The sequence below is a fragment of the Ostrinia furnacalis genome, unplaced genomic scaffold (genome assembly GCF_004193835.3).
Source record: "Ostrinia furnacalis isolate ACB-3 unplaced genomic scaffold, ASM419383v2 OfSCF7173, whole genome shotgun sequence".
Classification (NCBI taxonomy): domain Eukaryota; kingdom Metazoa; phylum Arthropoda; class Insecta; order Lepidoptera; family Crambidae; genus Ostrinia; species Ostrinia furnacalis.
Window position 1 is genome coordinate 810,398 of NW_021137412.1, and position 15,661 is coordinate 826,058.

Genomic DNA, 15,661 nt, shown 5'->3' on the forward strand with positions numbered 1-15,661 from the left:
GAAATATGAATGTAACTACAATAAGACAGCGCTAGTTTTTCTCAGAGGTTCTTCTTAATCTCTCCATATTCATCATTGCTGATTCATCCTTACTTTACCTACGCCCATACGAGTACATAAGACGCACGAGGATGATTCATAGCGCTCAAACTCTTCATCTAAGTAAAATGTTTGCCTGATCTTTGATCTCAAGTAAGATTTTAAATAGAAGTGACATGTCCTATGTCCTAATATATTTGTAATTATTGTGTAACAGATTTGGTAAACAGACAGACTATGTACCTAGCTACTTAGTACTCCTTTTTCATTATTCATTCAAAAATAATGTAGCAATATTTCATTTAATGATAGCATGTCAGGGCCTTTTACAAATCATTATGTTAAGTTCAAACAAGCCAGGCATACGCTAATTTTTTGATTTACTTAAACATTCTTTGCTAAAATGAAAGCGAATTATTAATGTACAGAAATTTATTTTCTTTTGTTTCTATTCAGAGAGAGTATCGAACTTACTCGTATAAAATGATAACTACGTTAATTATATGACCTACCCACGACAAAAGTACATCATGGGTATTTTTATTGATGCCTAAGAAAGTGATTTCACTGAGATTGATAAATAAGTGTCATCCCACGCCTCGGTACAAATTGGACGTTTTAGAAACCAACCCGGTGCGGGGAATATTGAATTTCCTGCGGCACTCGGCAGCATCGCACAGTACATAATATTATGTGTTTTCCATGTTGTCATTACATAATAGTATTTTCTACCGCAGCTACACGTAGTTCCATTGTTCATCACAGACTTTGTTATGTTGTCTTCTAAAACGATGAATCTACATATTGAATTAAAGATTTCAGACATCTTATTTAATCATATCATTTTAAATAACAGTCTTTCTTTGATACTTATAATGACTAATATAATACGTGCATAGGCGTAGGTACTTATTTACAAAACGTTTTGGCTTTAAAAATACTGTAAAGTTTCAGAAACTATAAAAGTTTATAGACTGCTGTACATTGTTAAAATGTTGGCTAGTAAATTTTTTACAGTCAGTAAAATCCGTTATAGTTAAGTAGGTGCATTTAGTGATATTCTGCAGTTTATTATGCTTTCAAAACTTTCCTTTGCGGTTCGCGTTGCCGATAAGTTTCCGCATAAATTTCGGTAACAGTGTCTTGTCGATCGTTTGTGATCGTTACTGGTAGAGTCCTTGAAGGTTACGAGCGTTGCCGAAATTCGTCCCAACCAGGAAGCGAATCCGCGATCGCGTGCGTTATTTCATTACGTTTTGCGTGCCGCATCCAGGCGTCCGCCTGAAAAATACTCAGTAACTCAGTTACGCTGCATTGTCTTTTATCGGCCAATCAATAGACGCCTCTACGCACATGCTATACGTGGTTGAACGTGGGAAAATGTATGGAATTCTTTCCCCACAGCCTTGGAAACACCCTGTATTTTGCGCACGGCAGAAACACAATTCATTCATTCGTTGATAGTTCCACGTTATAAAAAATGGCAAAGGAAAACTTTTAAACTATGTCCGTGAGATCTTAATCTCAGAACTTCTGGTGGTAGCTGTAGTAGGTACTTGCAATGCTTTGTTAGGATTAGTGAAAATGTGGTTAAGTTACAAAATGTTTGTGTTAAGTACCTACTCTCAGGACTTTTCCTACTTAAACAAACGTTAACATTTTGGTTTTCGAGTAAATTACATATTTATAAGTTGTGCCAGATATTTTGGTTTTCTAATACTTTACAGAAGTTGACATTACTTTTAAAGATACATAATTTCACTTCATGTCGAGAAGACGCAAACTACCCTGAAAGAGAGATTTAAACGAGAACTTTATTAATTTCATGCTGGCAAAAACAAGTTTCAATGACAAATAACGTGATTTACCTACCACAAAGCCAAACTAAAAATTTAAACGGATTACAACTTTCAATCGAAAAATGTAGAGAAACCTTTGCTCTGAAAGTACTGCTAACGCCATCTATGCGACGCGTAGTGATTTAACATATCGTAGCGTGCGCTGAATCTAAACCATTTTCCTCGTAGCACGGCCCTCGCTCGTAGCTTTCCCGGACTTTCACGAAACTCGTCGTGCGTTAACCAGTAACGTAATTGTTTGTAGCAGTGTTTCGGCTCGTAGATAGGTGGCGCTGTCTACTGAAAATATACTGTACAATTGTTTTTCTTTTTGCTTTAAAGTTTTGTTTTTATAATTTCTGTTTTTTATTTTATTTTTGGAAAAGATCCAAAAACTTAAAGGACAATAATTGTTATTTTCGCGGGTAATACAAATCGAAATTCAAACTTTCTCTTCCATAGAAAATAAAAGTTTATTTCAAATAACAACTAATCCTTTCCTGCAAGCTAAAAATAACCATATCAATTCAATTAATTATTTTAACTATTGATAACACTCGCACTCATTAATTGTTTTTACTAATATCCTTATCTTCGTATTTACCACAATAATGCAAAAAACATGGCTCATTAAGGTAAACATTGTAATATTCTACTTGTAGATGCGATTCAAGTTAAGAAGTAAAGTTAAATTGAGTAATTGTTTTTTTAAATTCCTAAATTGAAATATTTCGAATCTTAAATGATGCAAAAATACGCCTCCAGTTTCAAATACCCGCGATCGGTATAAACAATCTATACCTGTCTCTATGCTTAACGATCCGAAGTGAGGCGGCAAACAATAGAGCTCTCAAGCGAGCGGTTGAACCCCATCGTCGCAACTTGCAACCCCCCGCTCTACGGATTATAATGACCCCAGTTGAGACTGGGCCTCAGAGTAGCAAAATGTTTCGGTGTTTAACCATTTACTTGACTAATTTCACCCGAACTGGAGACTTGGACGATTAGACTATGGTTTTTTTTTCTATACTTATTTGACAAAATGACAATGTTGGTCCATTATGTAGAGTTACTGTGATATATCCTAGTCCAGTAGCTCTATAAGTATTCACTTTTCTGTTTTGCTTGTTTGAACTCTAACTCTGAAAACATAATATTATGAGGAATAGCTTGGTTAGTTTAGGATAAATACAAAAAGGAAAGTTGCCTTCGCGATATAAGAGTATGATGAAATTTCATCAGACCAAATGATGAAGGACGTTCATTTCAAACAAATAATTAAGCCAATTATAATGACCTTTTGCATCAAGCATCATTAGATGAAGATAAGTTTCATTAATAAAAGTGATGATATCTAACCTCACAAATATTTTTTGTATTTAACAATGTTTTTTGGTTCAAAAACAAAGAGTTAAAAGATAAGCGAAAAAATTGCATGGATTGTGTTGACAACCGCGATACGACCTTAGTATAAAATGATATGATAAATTCTTATCATATCATTGAAACCCAACGGTAGATAGAGCTTGCGCCTGTCGTTGATCTTAATTAAAACCTTAATCTAAAGAAAGTTCTCGATGTCATCGCTTTATACTTTATGCTCGTACTCGTATTATTAAATATTATTCCAAAAGTAATGAAAGAAAAAACAAGAGATGAGTCTCTTTTAACACTCCCAAACCAGAATCGCAAAGTAGGTAGTATGCAGAATCATTATAACTACCTATAACAAAAATAGGTAGGTAGAAACATTTGGTACACAAGTAAATTAATGGTAATTGGTCGATTTTAATGCATAGGAAATTAAGGTTCGACAATTTTCAACATTTATCAGCCTATCGTTTTGGGTTTTGGCTGTTAATTAGGTATGTAAGTAGGTGTGTTATCTCAGTAAGTCGATATTATTTAAGTCTAACTGCTGAAAACTAGACACAATAATTTATTGTTTGGGGGTAACCGGTGACCCCTTAGCGTATATTGTTTAAAATTTGAGGCTATTTACTAGCTAAAGGATTTAGAAGTAAGAATAAAAGCAAAGAAATGTCTCAAATAATGTAAGTAGTGTTAACTAAATACTGCAAATATTCTAAAGGTCAACAATGCCCGCGACCTTCGGGTGTCGTTTTGATTTGACCACAACTTGAATTACATCACCGCCAGACTTACAACAGTTTCGTGTTTATACAAACACCTCCTCGCATTGGGTCATCAGGCCACTATTGACTACAAGTCCAGTTAGCTAACTCTCTGTTCGTTAATGTTGTCTATAAAACAATTCCATAGTAAACGAACATAATTAACTTGTAAGAGAAAAGTTACTGTTTTGATCAAGGATTCGTAGAAAATGACAACAAACATTATCATTTTATCAACTGATTAGAATTAAAAACTAGTTAGCTTAAGCGTGAAAGTAGAGACTAGAATACTAGATTTTGGGGAACCAGTTATGTCTACTGCAGAAGCCTTAAACGTTAAAAATACATACGTTTTTGATAAGAATATTAATCAATACAAAACATGAAAGCGCCATTAGTAAGATTAAAGAGTCACATCACATTATTTATTCTGTTTCCGTTGTAAATAGCTGTCAGAAAGAAGTAAATAAATGTCCATGTCTTCTGCCTCCTAACATTTTAAGAACAGATAAGAGCTTGTATTGTTGCACAAAATTTTACAAGCATCCGAAATTTCGTAAATAGGCAAGCAAATATTGTTAAGTCTTCTACGCATGATAACAATGTCCCAATTTTTCGTTGCGCAAGCGGATATCTTAAAGATTATCGAGACGATGCACCTAAATAGGTCCTAATGCAACATTGTTTTTCTTCAGAGAATGGAGTAGCAATGAAAAACTGTTTCCTCCATGCGTAAACAGCGAGCATTGACAAGTCGTATATTATTAGGCTAATCTTTCTACTGCGCATGTCTACATTCAGATCAGTGCGCAAGCATAAGTAACGACCTATATTTAAATTTGTAATTTCTGCTTCTGACTTATCAGACAATGGATTTTAAATGTAACAAATCGGAGTTTTCGAGTATATTGCCGCTGTCCTTGTTGTGACGTAAGGTCTATTTGTATGCAAACGCACACCATGACGACTGTCAGTTGTGAGGAGCGCGTGCGCACCGCTAGACTAATTCGTATGCGACATCACGTTCGGAGCGACCCTGCGCTGGGGCATCCACGGCAGATGTTTCACTTGACATCCGCAGTATCTCCTCAATTTGAATACGCTTTAATGAAAAGCAAGTAGCAGCCCTGAGAAAGTTTTCGATGCCCATTTGTTTTCTATCGAATTGAGTGAACTCGTGATTACTTTTTCTTTGTTTTCGTTATTTACCAACTAACGACTTTATTGATTCACATTCAGGTTTCAGGCTCATAAACAGATTCCATCTAGACACGCGGTAGCGTGTCAAGCAAAGTAAAAATTACACGATCCTAGAATTGAAAAAAAAAATGGATGTCGCTATGGAATTGTTTCCTACCCTGAAAAGATCCTGTCTATACTTGAACATTTCAAAATTGGACACCTGAATGTACCAAGATTTTTTTGAGTGAAACTGATAATCAAATCTGATTATGCGCACTTATAGGAAATCGTACTTAGTTATCATCTAACTTACGCAGAAAGTAATACCAGAAATGGACATACAAATATTCCTTCCTCCAAATTTTACAAGCGTAAACTCGGGTGGGCTGCTAACTTTTTCAGCGAATCAGATTATTTTTGTCATGGCGGTTATTTATTTTACGAACCATTTTTAATTGTTCGTCGCGCCTAATTGTCGGCGCTCACGCAACGTCTGAATTGTGCTCGTTACGATTATATCGTAATCGCTGGTGGGCGACGTTATTGCTTTAATTCGATACCGATTCGGAGGACGAGGTAACGATTCTTAATTCATTCGGAATTGCCCTGCATTGTCTTCTCTGTCATGCCTTATGTGGTCTTTGCAATTAGGCTAAAGAGGATACCATTTGTAAAGCTAACAAAAAACACTTTTTACGTGAGCGTCCAAATCGCTAATGAGTTAACTGGCATTTTAAAACGACTAAGATTTATCTAAAGTAATTTGACTATATTATATGTAATAAACCATGGTTAAACAATAAAGAAAATAACAAATATGCTAACTTTAAAGACAATAACACAATAGATACATAAGTTGCTATGCGATTACATTGAAAAGGGGAACCGCATTTGCAAAATGAACACAGATTTAATGTTATTTTGTATTGCAACCTTATTACATATATGCCTACATATATTTCTATTGATAAGCATCAAAATTAATTCATAAAACAATGTACCGAAAGCATCCTACCGCTTGTAGGTGGGACATGCGTGCGCGTCTGTGCATCCGGCAATTTACCAATCGCGGTACCACGGGCCCGATGTTTGATAAGAGACATTACACCCATTACCACTGTTTTGCTCACCGCGGCCTGATGATGACGATGACGAAGTTGTCGCAATAGGAAGGAATGTACGCCTACTCTAGGAATTCTTGGATAATGTTAACGCCATCCAGCTTAAACTAGCAAAGGCGCAGCGTTTTTCAGTCGTTTATTTGTCAATTATTATTACTTTTAACTACGATTTAACATAGCATAGTTTGGTTCCTTCCTACCCTCTATATGACCGGAAAGCATGGTTGATCAGTTTTATTGCTTTTAATTTTCCCCCTAATAGGAGATATGGTTCCCTTTTTAAGATACTTACATATTGCATGTAGGTACATAATTATTCAGTGTTAGATCTAACACACGTGTGTTTTTCAGGGTCTACTGACATATCTGCTCATAAACCATCATGCAACTCATCTTTTAATCGATAGGTATTCGTAGGTATCGATAGTTCATTAATTTATCATTATTATTTTAATTTTTAATTTTCTGGTAATAGAAATCACCTTTAAAAACCAATAAACTGTGTTTCGTTTCGGTAGTTTTTGCTAATTTATTATGTACTCCCATTTCGGAAATTAAATAAATATGTAGAGCACAAAAAATACAAAGAACTCCTAACTTTTTATACCACCAGTTGTAAAATATCTTGGAGGACCATTGTTCGGTTCACAGTTCATTAATCACTGGCATTGTCAGGTCGGGAGCTCCCGCCGCGCCCACGGGATAAGGCGGGAGTTTGATCATCTTCAATATTAATGAACCATTTTGCACCACACATAGATAAATAAATAATTATTCGTTTGGAAGCTCGATTGAATTTTGATGGAATATTCTAGCAAGGTCTGCAGAGAAAAGAACTAGTCGGTGAGTTGAAATTGATAGAGATAAGTTTAATTTGCAACTAAAAACAAATGAGATGAGTATATTTTTTTCAAAATTAATACCCCCTAATTGGCACAAAAGTAACATTAGAATTTGGGTTTAATTTTGTTTAAATGTGCTATAATTCAAGTTTGTCTAACATCACCTAGATAAGAAATAACATGACAGTCAATATTATGTGACCCCTATTTTAAACTATTTTTTAAGTAGATAGAGTATCTATCACCCAATATACTTTACAATAACTTTCAAATAATCTTCGTCTCTACATATAAATAAGTCAGTAAAATGTACTAAGACTATTAATAACTTTTAACCACTTCATTATTCAGTCCTTGTTAATTAAATTCCCACATACAAATCATGTGTGAACACAGCCAACGATCCGTATCTCCGTATACAACAACTCCTTTGAAATCCCCAGGATCCTATTTCGGATGTTCTGGATTCCGAAAAAGCAATAATGCTTCGTGATCAAAGACAAAATTCTATAAGAATATGCTCCACAATATTGATAGGCCAATGACATCATCTTAGGAATACTAAATTAACAGAAGTCAATGATGTTAGATCCTAATGACCCTTAATAAGTAGAACAGTACTTAAATGCGAAGATCTAGTTAGCGAATCAACGAGATACTGTGAGTTAAATGTAATAATTCACGTTCCATTGATTTATAATACTTATGTGTTTCTTCTGCCTTCAGTTTGCTTTGGCCTAATTTTTGTGTAATATTGCACCCATATTTTATTTACCATAACTTCGCTTGTTAGTTTCTGGCATTCGAGTGGGGTAAATGTGATGTTCATTAGATATTACATCATACAAAATAGCTTTTAAAGCATATTGGTAATACCTATAAAGACAACTATTAAATCAAAATTCATTTCAACGATTCATAAAGAAGTCGAATCTAATCTATCGTTATTTGATGTTAAGAAGAGTTTATAAAATAAAGTCATAAACATTGTTTCTTTAATAAATAATAGTAGGTTTATGACTCCACTGAGTTTGGGACTGTAGAAATATTTTGGACGAATGAAATTGGGCAAAATTAGGGAACATTGCAATACTTATTTGACGTCAAATTAAAATTTAATTTAATTTAGTTGTCCACTAAAATCAGGTCGCTGATGAGACCTTAACGAAATGCAATATCAGCTGGACCAGAATACAATGGGCGCAGACGCAGCGGCAAGACAATGCTCGTGCCGGGGGCAAAGACTCCACATCAGGGATGCTATGGATATCCGTAACCGTAACCGAAAATATCCGATATCCAAAATAAAAAAATATCCATTAACCGAAACCGATTTAAAAGTTTCGGATAAAGGCGGACTCTAAATCTTAATATTTTTTATATTAGTTACTTGTCTGGCATCTCCTAGCACCATCTGGTATGGGGGCCTGTTTTACCTTTAACATAGGTACCGTCAAAGTACCTCTATAAAGTGGCTATGTGGGTCGTGGTGCATGTTGCTATTTATTTTACTTTTTTTAAATTATCCGTAACCGAAGTTATCCGAAACTTTCGGATAATCCGAAATGATTTCATATCCATAACATCCCTACTCCACATTATCACTAACGAGAGCAAGTGACTTTAATTGTGTTTATGGCATTAACATAGCACAATAGATGTCGCCTCGACTCACCAACTCCATTGTTTGTTATTCAGCAAGGTACTTTCCATTTTCTCCCTAAGGTCTATGATGATAAGGACGAGTAACGAGGCGGTATTTCGTCAGCCATTACGGAAATTAATTTTTGCTATCATGACTACAAATTCTGAAGCCCTACTAAAAGAATGTGACGCCAGAAAGGCGCTTGCTAATTGGGAAAGTTTGAATTCTTATCAAGGATGATGGAAACATTACAGCACATTGTAATCTTGACGAATATTCTTGAACAGTAGGTAAACAGAGAACTGAATATTATTATGTTAAAATGTATTTCTAAATCATGATAATTTAGTTAAAGCCTTTTGTTAATATAATTTATTAAAGTAAAAATACGTGTTCCTCTTATTTACTTACACATCGCGCCCCCACCTAGCATTTTACTGAATTTTGACAATTAATTTAGTTAAACCTTTTGTTAATTTCATGGTGGTAAATAGGTGTTTCTCCTGTTTACTAGTGTTTATATCTGTAGATGACCACCTATCCTATGTTTATACAGAAGGGCAGGTTAATGAGGAACGGAGCAGTGTCTAAATTAGTTAGTAACACGAAGTCAGACATTACAAGGTGTCTAAGTCTTGTCCGTATTAAACACTATACTACTCATTATTATTCATTATAATGTTTTATCAATAAAGAAAGTTGTAAACACTTTCCCCTATACAGTCGTCCACATGAACACGATTGCCATCACAAAAAGTGCTAACGTTATGCACGATATGTAGCATGAAATTACTCCTATTAATGTTTTTGCTAACAGTTCAATCTCCTTGCAGTGTTGCGGAAGCCTCGATGCATCTTCTTATATCGATAAACCGTCAAGTAATAAGCCGACGCTACTTGTCTTATAGTTAACTAGCATTTGCCCGCGGCTTCACCCGCGTGAAATTTAGTTTGTCGCAGATCGTCATAAATTATAGCCTATATGTTATTCTGGGTTATAAACAATAATACTGTAAAGTTTCATCAAAATCCGTTCAGCAGTTTTTGTGTGAATGAGTAACAAACATCCAAACATCCACACAAAATTTCGCAGTTATAATATTAGTAAGATATCAAATGTTCACCAGCCTCAGTAGTAAAAATCTGAGAAAGGAGTCCTAACTTAAATTTTATCGATAGGAGATGTAACTGCTCTTTTAATTCTCAAATGATAAGTTTGTTTTATCGATAAAACTTAAATTCTATGACATCACTGATACAGCTTTGTGAGAATGCCTGTTATCTATTACATACAAATAACATGCATTGTTTTTAACTAATGAGAAAGTGCATGTGAAGTGCTTTACATTTATTGCTTCTACAAAATAACTTGTAACCCTTTTGTTTAAACCTTGTTCACTGCTGTAGTTTTCTTAATGGAAAGAAAGTATTTTACGATGGACACATTGTTCTGTGTTACAAGACTTAGCAAAAAAAGATGCTACATAAACGATTAACTTACATTGTGTTTAGTTCTTTTCTCATTTCTCGTGACATAGACGGCTTAGATAACTCAAAATACCTATGTCCTAAGGTTGATGCAAAACCTGTCAACAAATAAAACACTTTTTTCTTCTGCCTGTTTAGGTGGGGATTGCTCATTTCTTTGCTTAGCTAAGTTTCTCAATACATTTTTTTTTAAATAATTCTGCATAAGTTTAAGTTAATTGCCTGTCCCACCTAAAAGACGTGTAATCAAAATATTTTCAAAAGGAAGGGAATTCAAAAGGAACGTGTCCTAGTTCCGAAATGCAATTCACCGTATCTTTTGTGCGACCGAGTAACTTCTACCCCAATCTTTTAATGCTGCCGAAGGGATGACAAAATAAATTAGGTGACGACGAAATGTATTGTCAATGATTTTGCCATAAACTTTGTAGTCAAATTCACGTATGAACTTATTATGAATAACAAGAAATTCTGTGAAAGCTTTTTACTCTTTATATAACATAATGAAGCTTTTGGCACCGTAGAAGTATTTGTACAGATCCTACTTATACCTCTATCACATTATACGTCAATTGTAGGACTGTAATATAAATAATCTTTTGCTCAAATTATTCTTTTTTTTTTATGTGACAGGTGGCAAACCAGCAAACGGATCACCAGATGGTAAGTGATTACCGTCGCCCATAGACACCCGCAGACCCAGGGGCGTTACAGGTGCGTTACGCTCTCTTCTTGAGAGCTTGCTTTATTTGGTGCCAATTAAGTTAGTAGTAACCTAAGTAGTTAGTAACGCAATTTCCTAATTTAAATTATGAAATATCCAATCAACTATTGTTTTTATTGATAAAGTTTCAATAATCCATAGAGATTTCCGAACCTGTTTTAGGTTAATTACTACTAATCTAATCTCATTGTTTTTAAACTAAATACATAGTAGAACTGAAACTATAATGAATAGTTAAGTAGTGAAACGAGCTTTTACGTTACAAACGAAGTCAATCGAGAAAATACTTCACGGACTTCCCAACTGGTACCAACCGCAGAACTTGCCTTCAGGCATTTAAAACTGAACGTTTTCAAACACTGGCACAAAAATGGCGACGACAAAGTTAATTGCCGATAATTACAAGTATTAGGACTGAGACCTAGCCCGTGACAGGCACGGTCTAAGAAAGTGTCCCCTACCCCGCTTGCTATAAATTGTACTGTTTATAACTCGCAATTAGTATGGTGATTGCTATGTTAATAGCGATTGAATTGTTATTTAAAATAGGTCTATTCTTTAACCATTGATCTAGACGTATCTTTTACGTTGACATAGTTATAACACTATTTTGAGAAAACGCCTGTATTGGAGGCTTCAGTAGTTGCAAGTAAGAGTACATACTTGTAAGTACTCGTAGTTACGTACACCTATCTCTCTATTCACTCTCTATTCAATTTTGATTTCTATTTTGTGATGTTTGAATGCAATTAAAGTTGTTTAGCAACACCACGAGTATTGACCTGGTCATTTAATAAATATATTCTAGAAACACCACCTACAACCGATCTATTTGTGCTCACTCTTTGGCACGGTCAACACTCTAGTTTTATTCGCTGATGGATGCTACGGCTTCCCTTAAAACAAAAACAATTGACTCACAAACACATTTTCTTCTAAAAGTGAAATTCTCTAAATGTAATGAAAAAAGGTCACAATATAGAGACAATGTTTTAAATAACTGGAACTGCATTATTACGACATGATGTAGGTATATTTACGTACATTATCACAAAAAGATAACGATAAGCTATGAAAACCCGACGAAACATAAAAGGCTTATGATTAGGTACTACATAGATTTATCAATTTCTCTATTGACATTCATAAACACAATAGGTAAGCGTGAGTTAATAAAGGGACAATNAAATATAGTCCTTGAATTGTTGTATAACATACATTTTTTTCAACTATTTCTGTCCAGCAGTAAAAGAGGAGTAGGCTTTACAAAATGCCCATTTAGCGCGGATTGAGGACACTAATCGCCTTAAAGTATTTTTTTGTTCGCGTCTCGTTCAAAAGCCTCGACATTGGCAACGACTGAGAAATCAATTTCTGTTGATGTCATTTATTACTCATTTGTTTGACGTTCTTACGAATTAATAGGTGAATCAATTATGTTTCTATATTTAGCATCGTGTGTGTTTTTACTGTTGACATTTGGATTAAAAACACTCGACATATCTAAAAAAAACCTTGTCTTTATCGTGTTAACAATGTGAATATGGACCTTGGGTTCCAAGAGAAACAACTTGAGTTATTTGTCAGTTTGTAATGAGCATAATATAATCAGTAATTACTGCGAAGACATTTTAAGGTGTCGCTGTAAGAAAAAAATGTCAAGAACAAGCTAAATTTTGGTTTATCTTAAGAGAGATCTTGTGTCGAGGTTGGGAATGTTAAAATGAGGTGAATTAAAACGCATAATCCATGAAACTGGGTACATAATTCACATAAAATTTTAGATTCAAAATTTTGTTTCATCAAGGAAAGGGTATTAGTTGGATCCTTCAAACAACCTTGCCTATTCCAATACAGGTTCCAAAAAAACTGGGAGCCGAACCACTCCCCCTCACCTGTAGTGCCCCGGGCTTGAGACCACGTCGACCTTCCCAGAACATCCCGGGTCAGCCGTAATGATAGCGTGGGCACCCACCAATTACTGGCCATCACAATCAAAATACTACAAATTATACGTAGCCCCTTTTTTAGGGTTCCTAGGGATCCGTAACCCGAAATTATGAGATGAAGATGACTGTGCTGGTTTGGTCAATTTGAAGTGCATTTTATTCATGGTCAAAATGTTTCTTTAAAAATTGTTCGGGTAAAAATATTTGGAATGTCTTTTGCTACTACAGCATCAGATCAAACTTCTCTAAATATTCTAAGGTGCATCTTTGGTAAATTAAAAAACCTACTGGAGCAAGCAATCAATCAAATTCTCAAAATACAGTAGATTAAGTAAAATATCTCCAAGACAGGTTCTCGCTTGGCCGTCATTTCAGAGATTTGAGTGGAAATTGTATTTAAACCAGTCGTTACAAGTATAATACTGAGGGTGTGTTCAATTAAATATGTATTAGCGTTTGTGGCGGTGCATTTGAATAATTGCATTGCTGCTCTGAATTTGCGCACAGCTGATTATACTGGCTCTGGTTTATGGGGTATCATTGAAGGGCGTACATTTAACAGCCGAGATTAATGATAGTGATAGGAAACTAAATGGTAGAAAAATAACCGCTATTAATCTTCCCCTCCCATTCAAGTATCAGTTTGTGCGAATAAAAACGGTAAACGTAAACTAAATTGTATGGTACGTAAATAACTAGAAAGATAATTTGAAAGGAATGTCAACTAAAATATTTCTAACAACATAACTGATTTAATTCAAATGGAAATAGCTACAAAAAATGCTACTAAAACAGATACTTATAATGTAGGAATTTAAAAAGCACGTACGTTAGATTCATTATCTAATAACACTTGAAATGTTGTAGGAAATGCTAATCATCCCAATCTACTTGAAACTTATTAGAATCTGTGGATATATGAGTAAGCATTAGTTAGACGTGACAAGAAAAAAGTAAACATAGGCCCGAATGTTGGCGTAACACTAAAACAAAGATGACATCATAGTATCAACATCATACCTGAAGTACGCTTGGTGGATCAAATTACTGAAATGGAAGCGAAATTCTAGCTTCGTAATGAGGTGTTGGTGATACAACATGACTTTGAAAGTAATTTTGCTGAGAGTGGTATAATACGGAAACTATCACATTAGTCGATACAAAACAAAAGCCAAAACGAGAATAGAAAGGGAATTAAGTAGGTCATAAAAACGATTAATCAAAATACAAAATTGAAAATGAAGCAAACCAATTTACGAAATCACAAGATAATATTAGTGAAGAAGTGAGTAAATTCTTACGACGTGAATTATCAAAATTGAATTACGGAGATTGAGATAAATTTCATTTTTACGAATGGGAGCCCTTCGCCCGGCAGCGCCACGACACGGCGTGATATCGAACGCGCGTGCGCAGTTCTCGGAACCGACGCGAGATGGAGCTGCGAGCCTTCCGCGAAATATTTCGACCCAGCTACTACTTAGGGAGCAGTTGCTTCAGATAAAGCCCTCTGGGTAAAGAAAAGGTTAAGTATTAAAATACCAAGTATTTCGGTATTGATTTTTAATCGTGTCGTAATTATTTGTGATATTGAATTTATATTTAGTTATAGGAAGCTAACAGTATCTAAGTAGCTAAAGCGGTACACATCAGATATGTAAAATTCTGTGATTTAAGAAGTACACATTTTAAAAACCATCAAATTATCCAGATTTTAGACCAGAAACATTTAGACACTTGTATTGCATATTAACACGAATTTTCATCATTAGTACTTCAACTAGGACTTGATGTTATGTGGCTGTGTTGTCAAGGCATATGAACAAATATTTATCCATGTGGGTAGCTATTGCCAAATACTTCACAAGACAGGACCTCTCATTTCTCTTGCGCAAACACAACACGTCTTTGGTCTAGCAGTGTACGAGTACTTAAAGCAAGTGTGTGTACAGGCATGCCATCTGCGTCTAAGGTCGTAAAACAGTCGTCCTCGTCCATAACTGCATTGAATTAAGGATTATTATCGTCCAGGGCAATGCAAGCATCAACGTATGGATTATTGTCCCCGTACGCATGCCTTCGCGTTGTGATAGTGGTGCGATGCTACCGTTCAAGATTACCCAGCGATTTTAGGGATCCTTATAGGAATGAACCTTTGTGATTATGGTTACAAGATTCTCTACTTATGTTCATACACTGAAAAACATCTAAAAAGCAATGGTTTTCGTATAGAACATTATTTTTTAAAACATGATTGGGCTCAATTAGATGAATAAGTAAAATAGTCATTCCGTTTTTCATAAAATTCCTAAATGCTGAGAACATCCTTAATATTGCTCCGTCTGGTATTATTTTTGATGTGTTTCTTTTGCAATCTGCCAAAAATAAAATTTCAGTTTTCACATACGGATCCTTTGCTGTATCTAGAAATACACCGCCATTTTTTCATATGCCTCCCGCATTCTCGTCGGCCATCGCGTTCGAATTGAATTACTTTGTTTATGCAAGAGATGCAATATTTAAATGACTTGTATTATGTGAATTGAGTCGACGTATTGCAAATGATGGCAGTTCTTTCGTACAGTCAACAACTATAGTAAATAACCATCATTATTAGTATCTTGTTCATTCTATGTCGTTTCTTTACCTTACATTGTTTTCTACTTATCTAAAGTTTGTGGTTGTGTATAAAATTGTC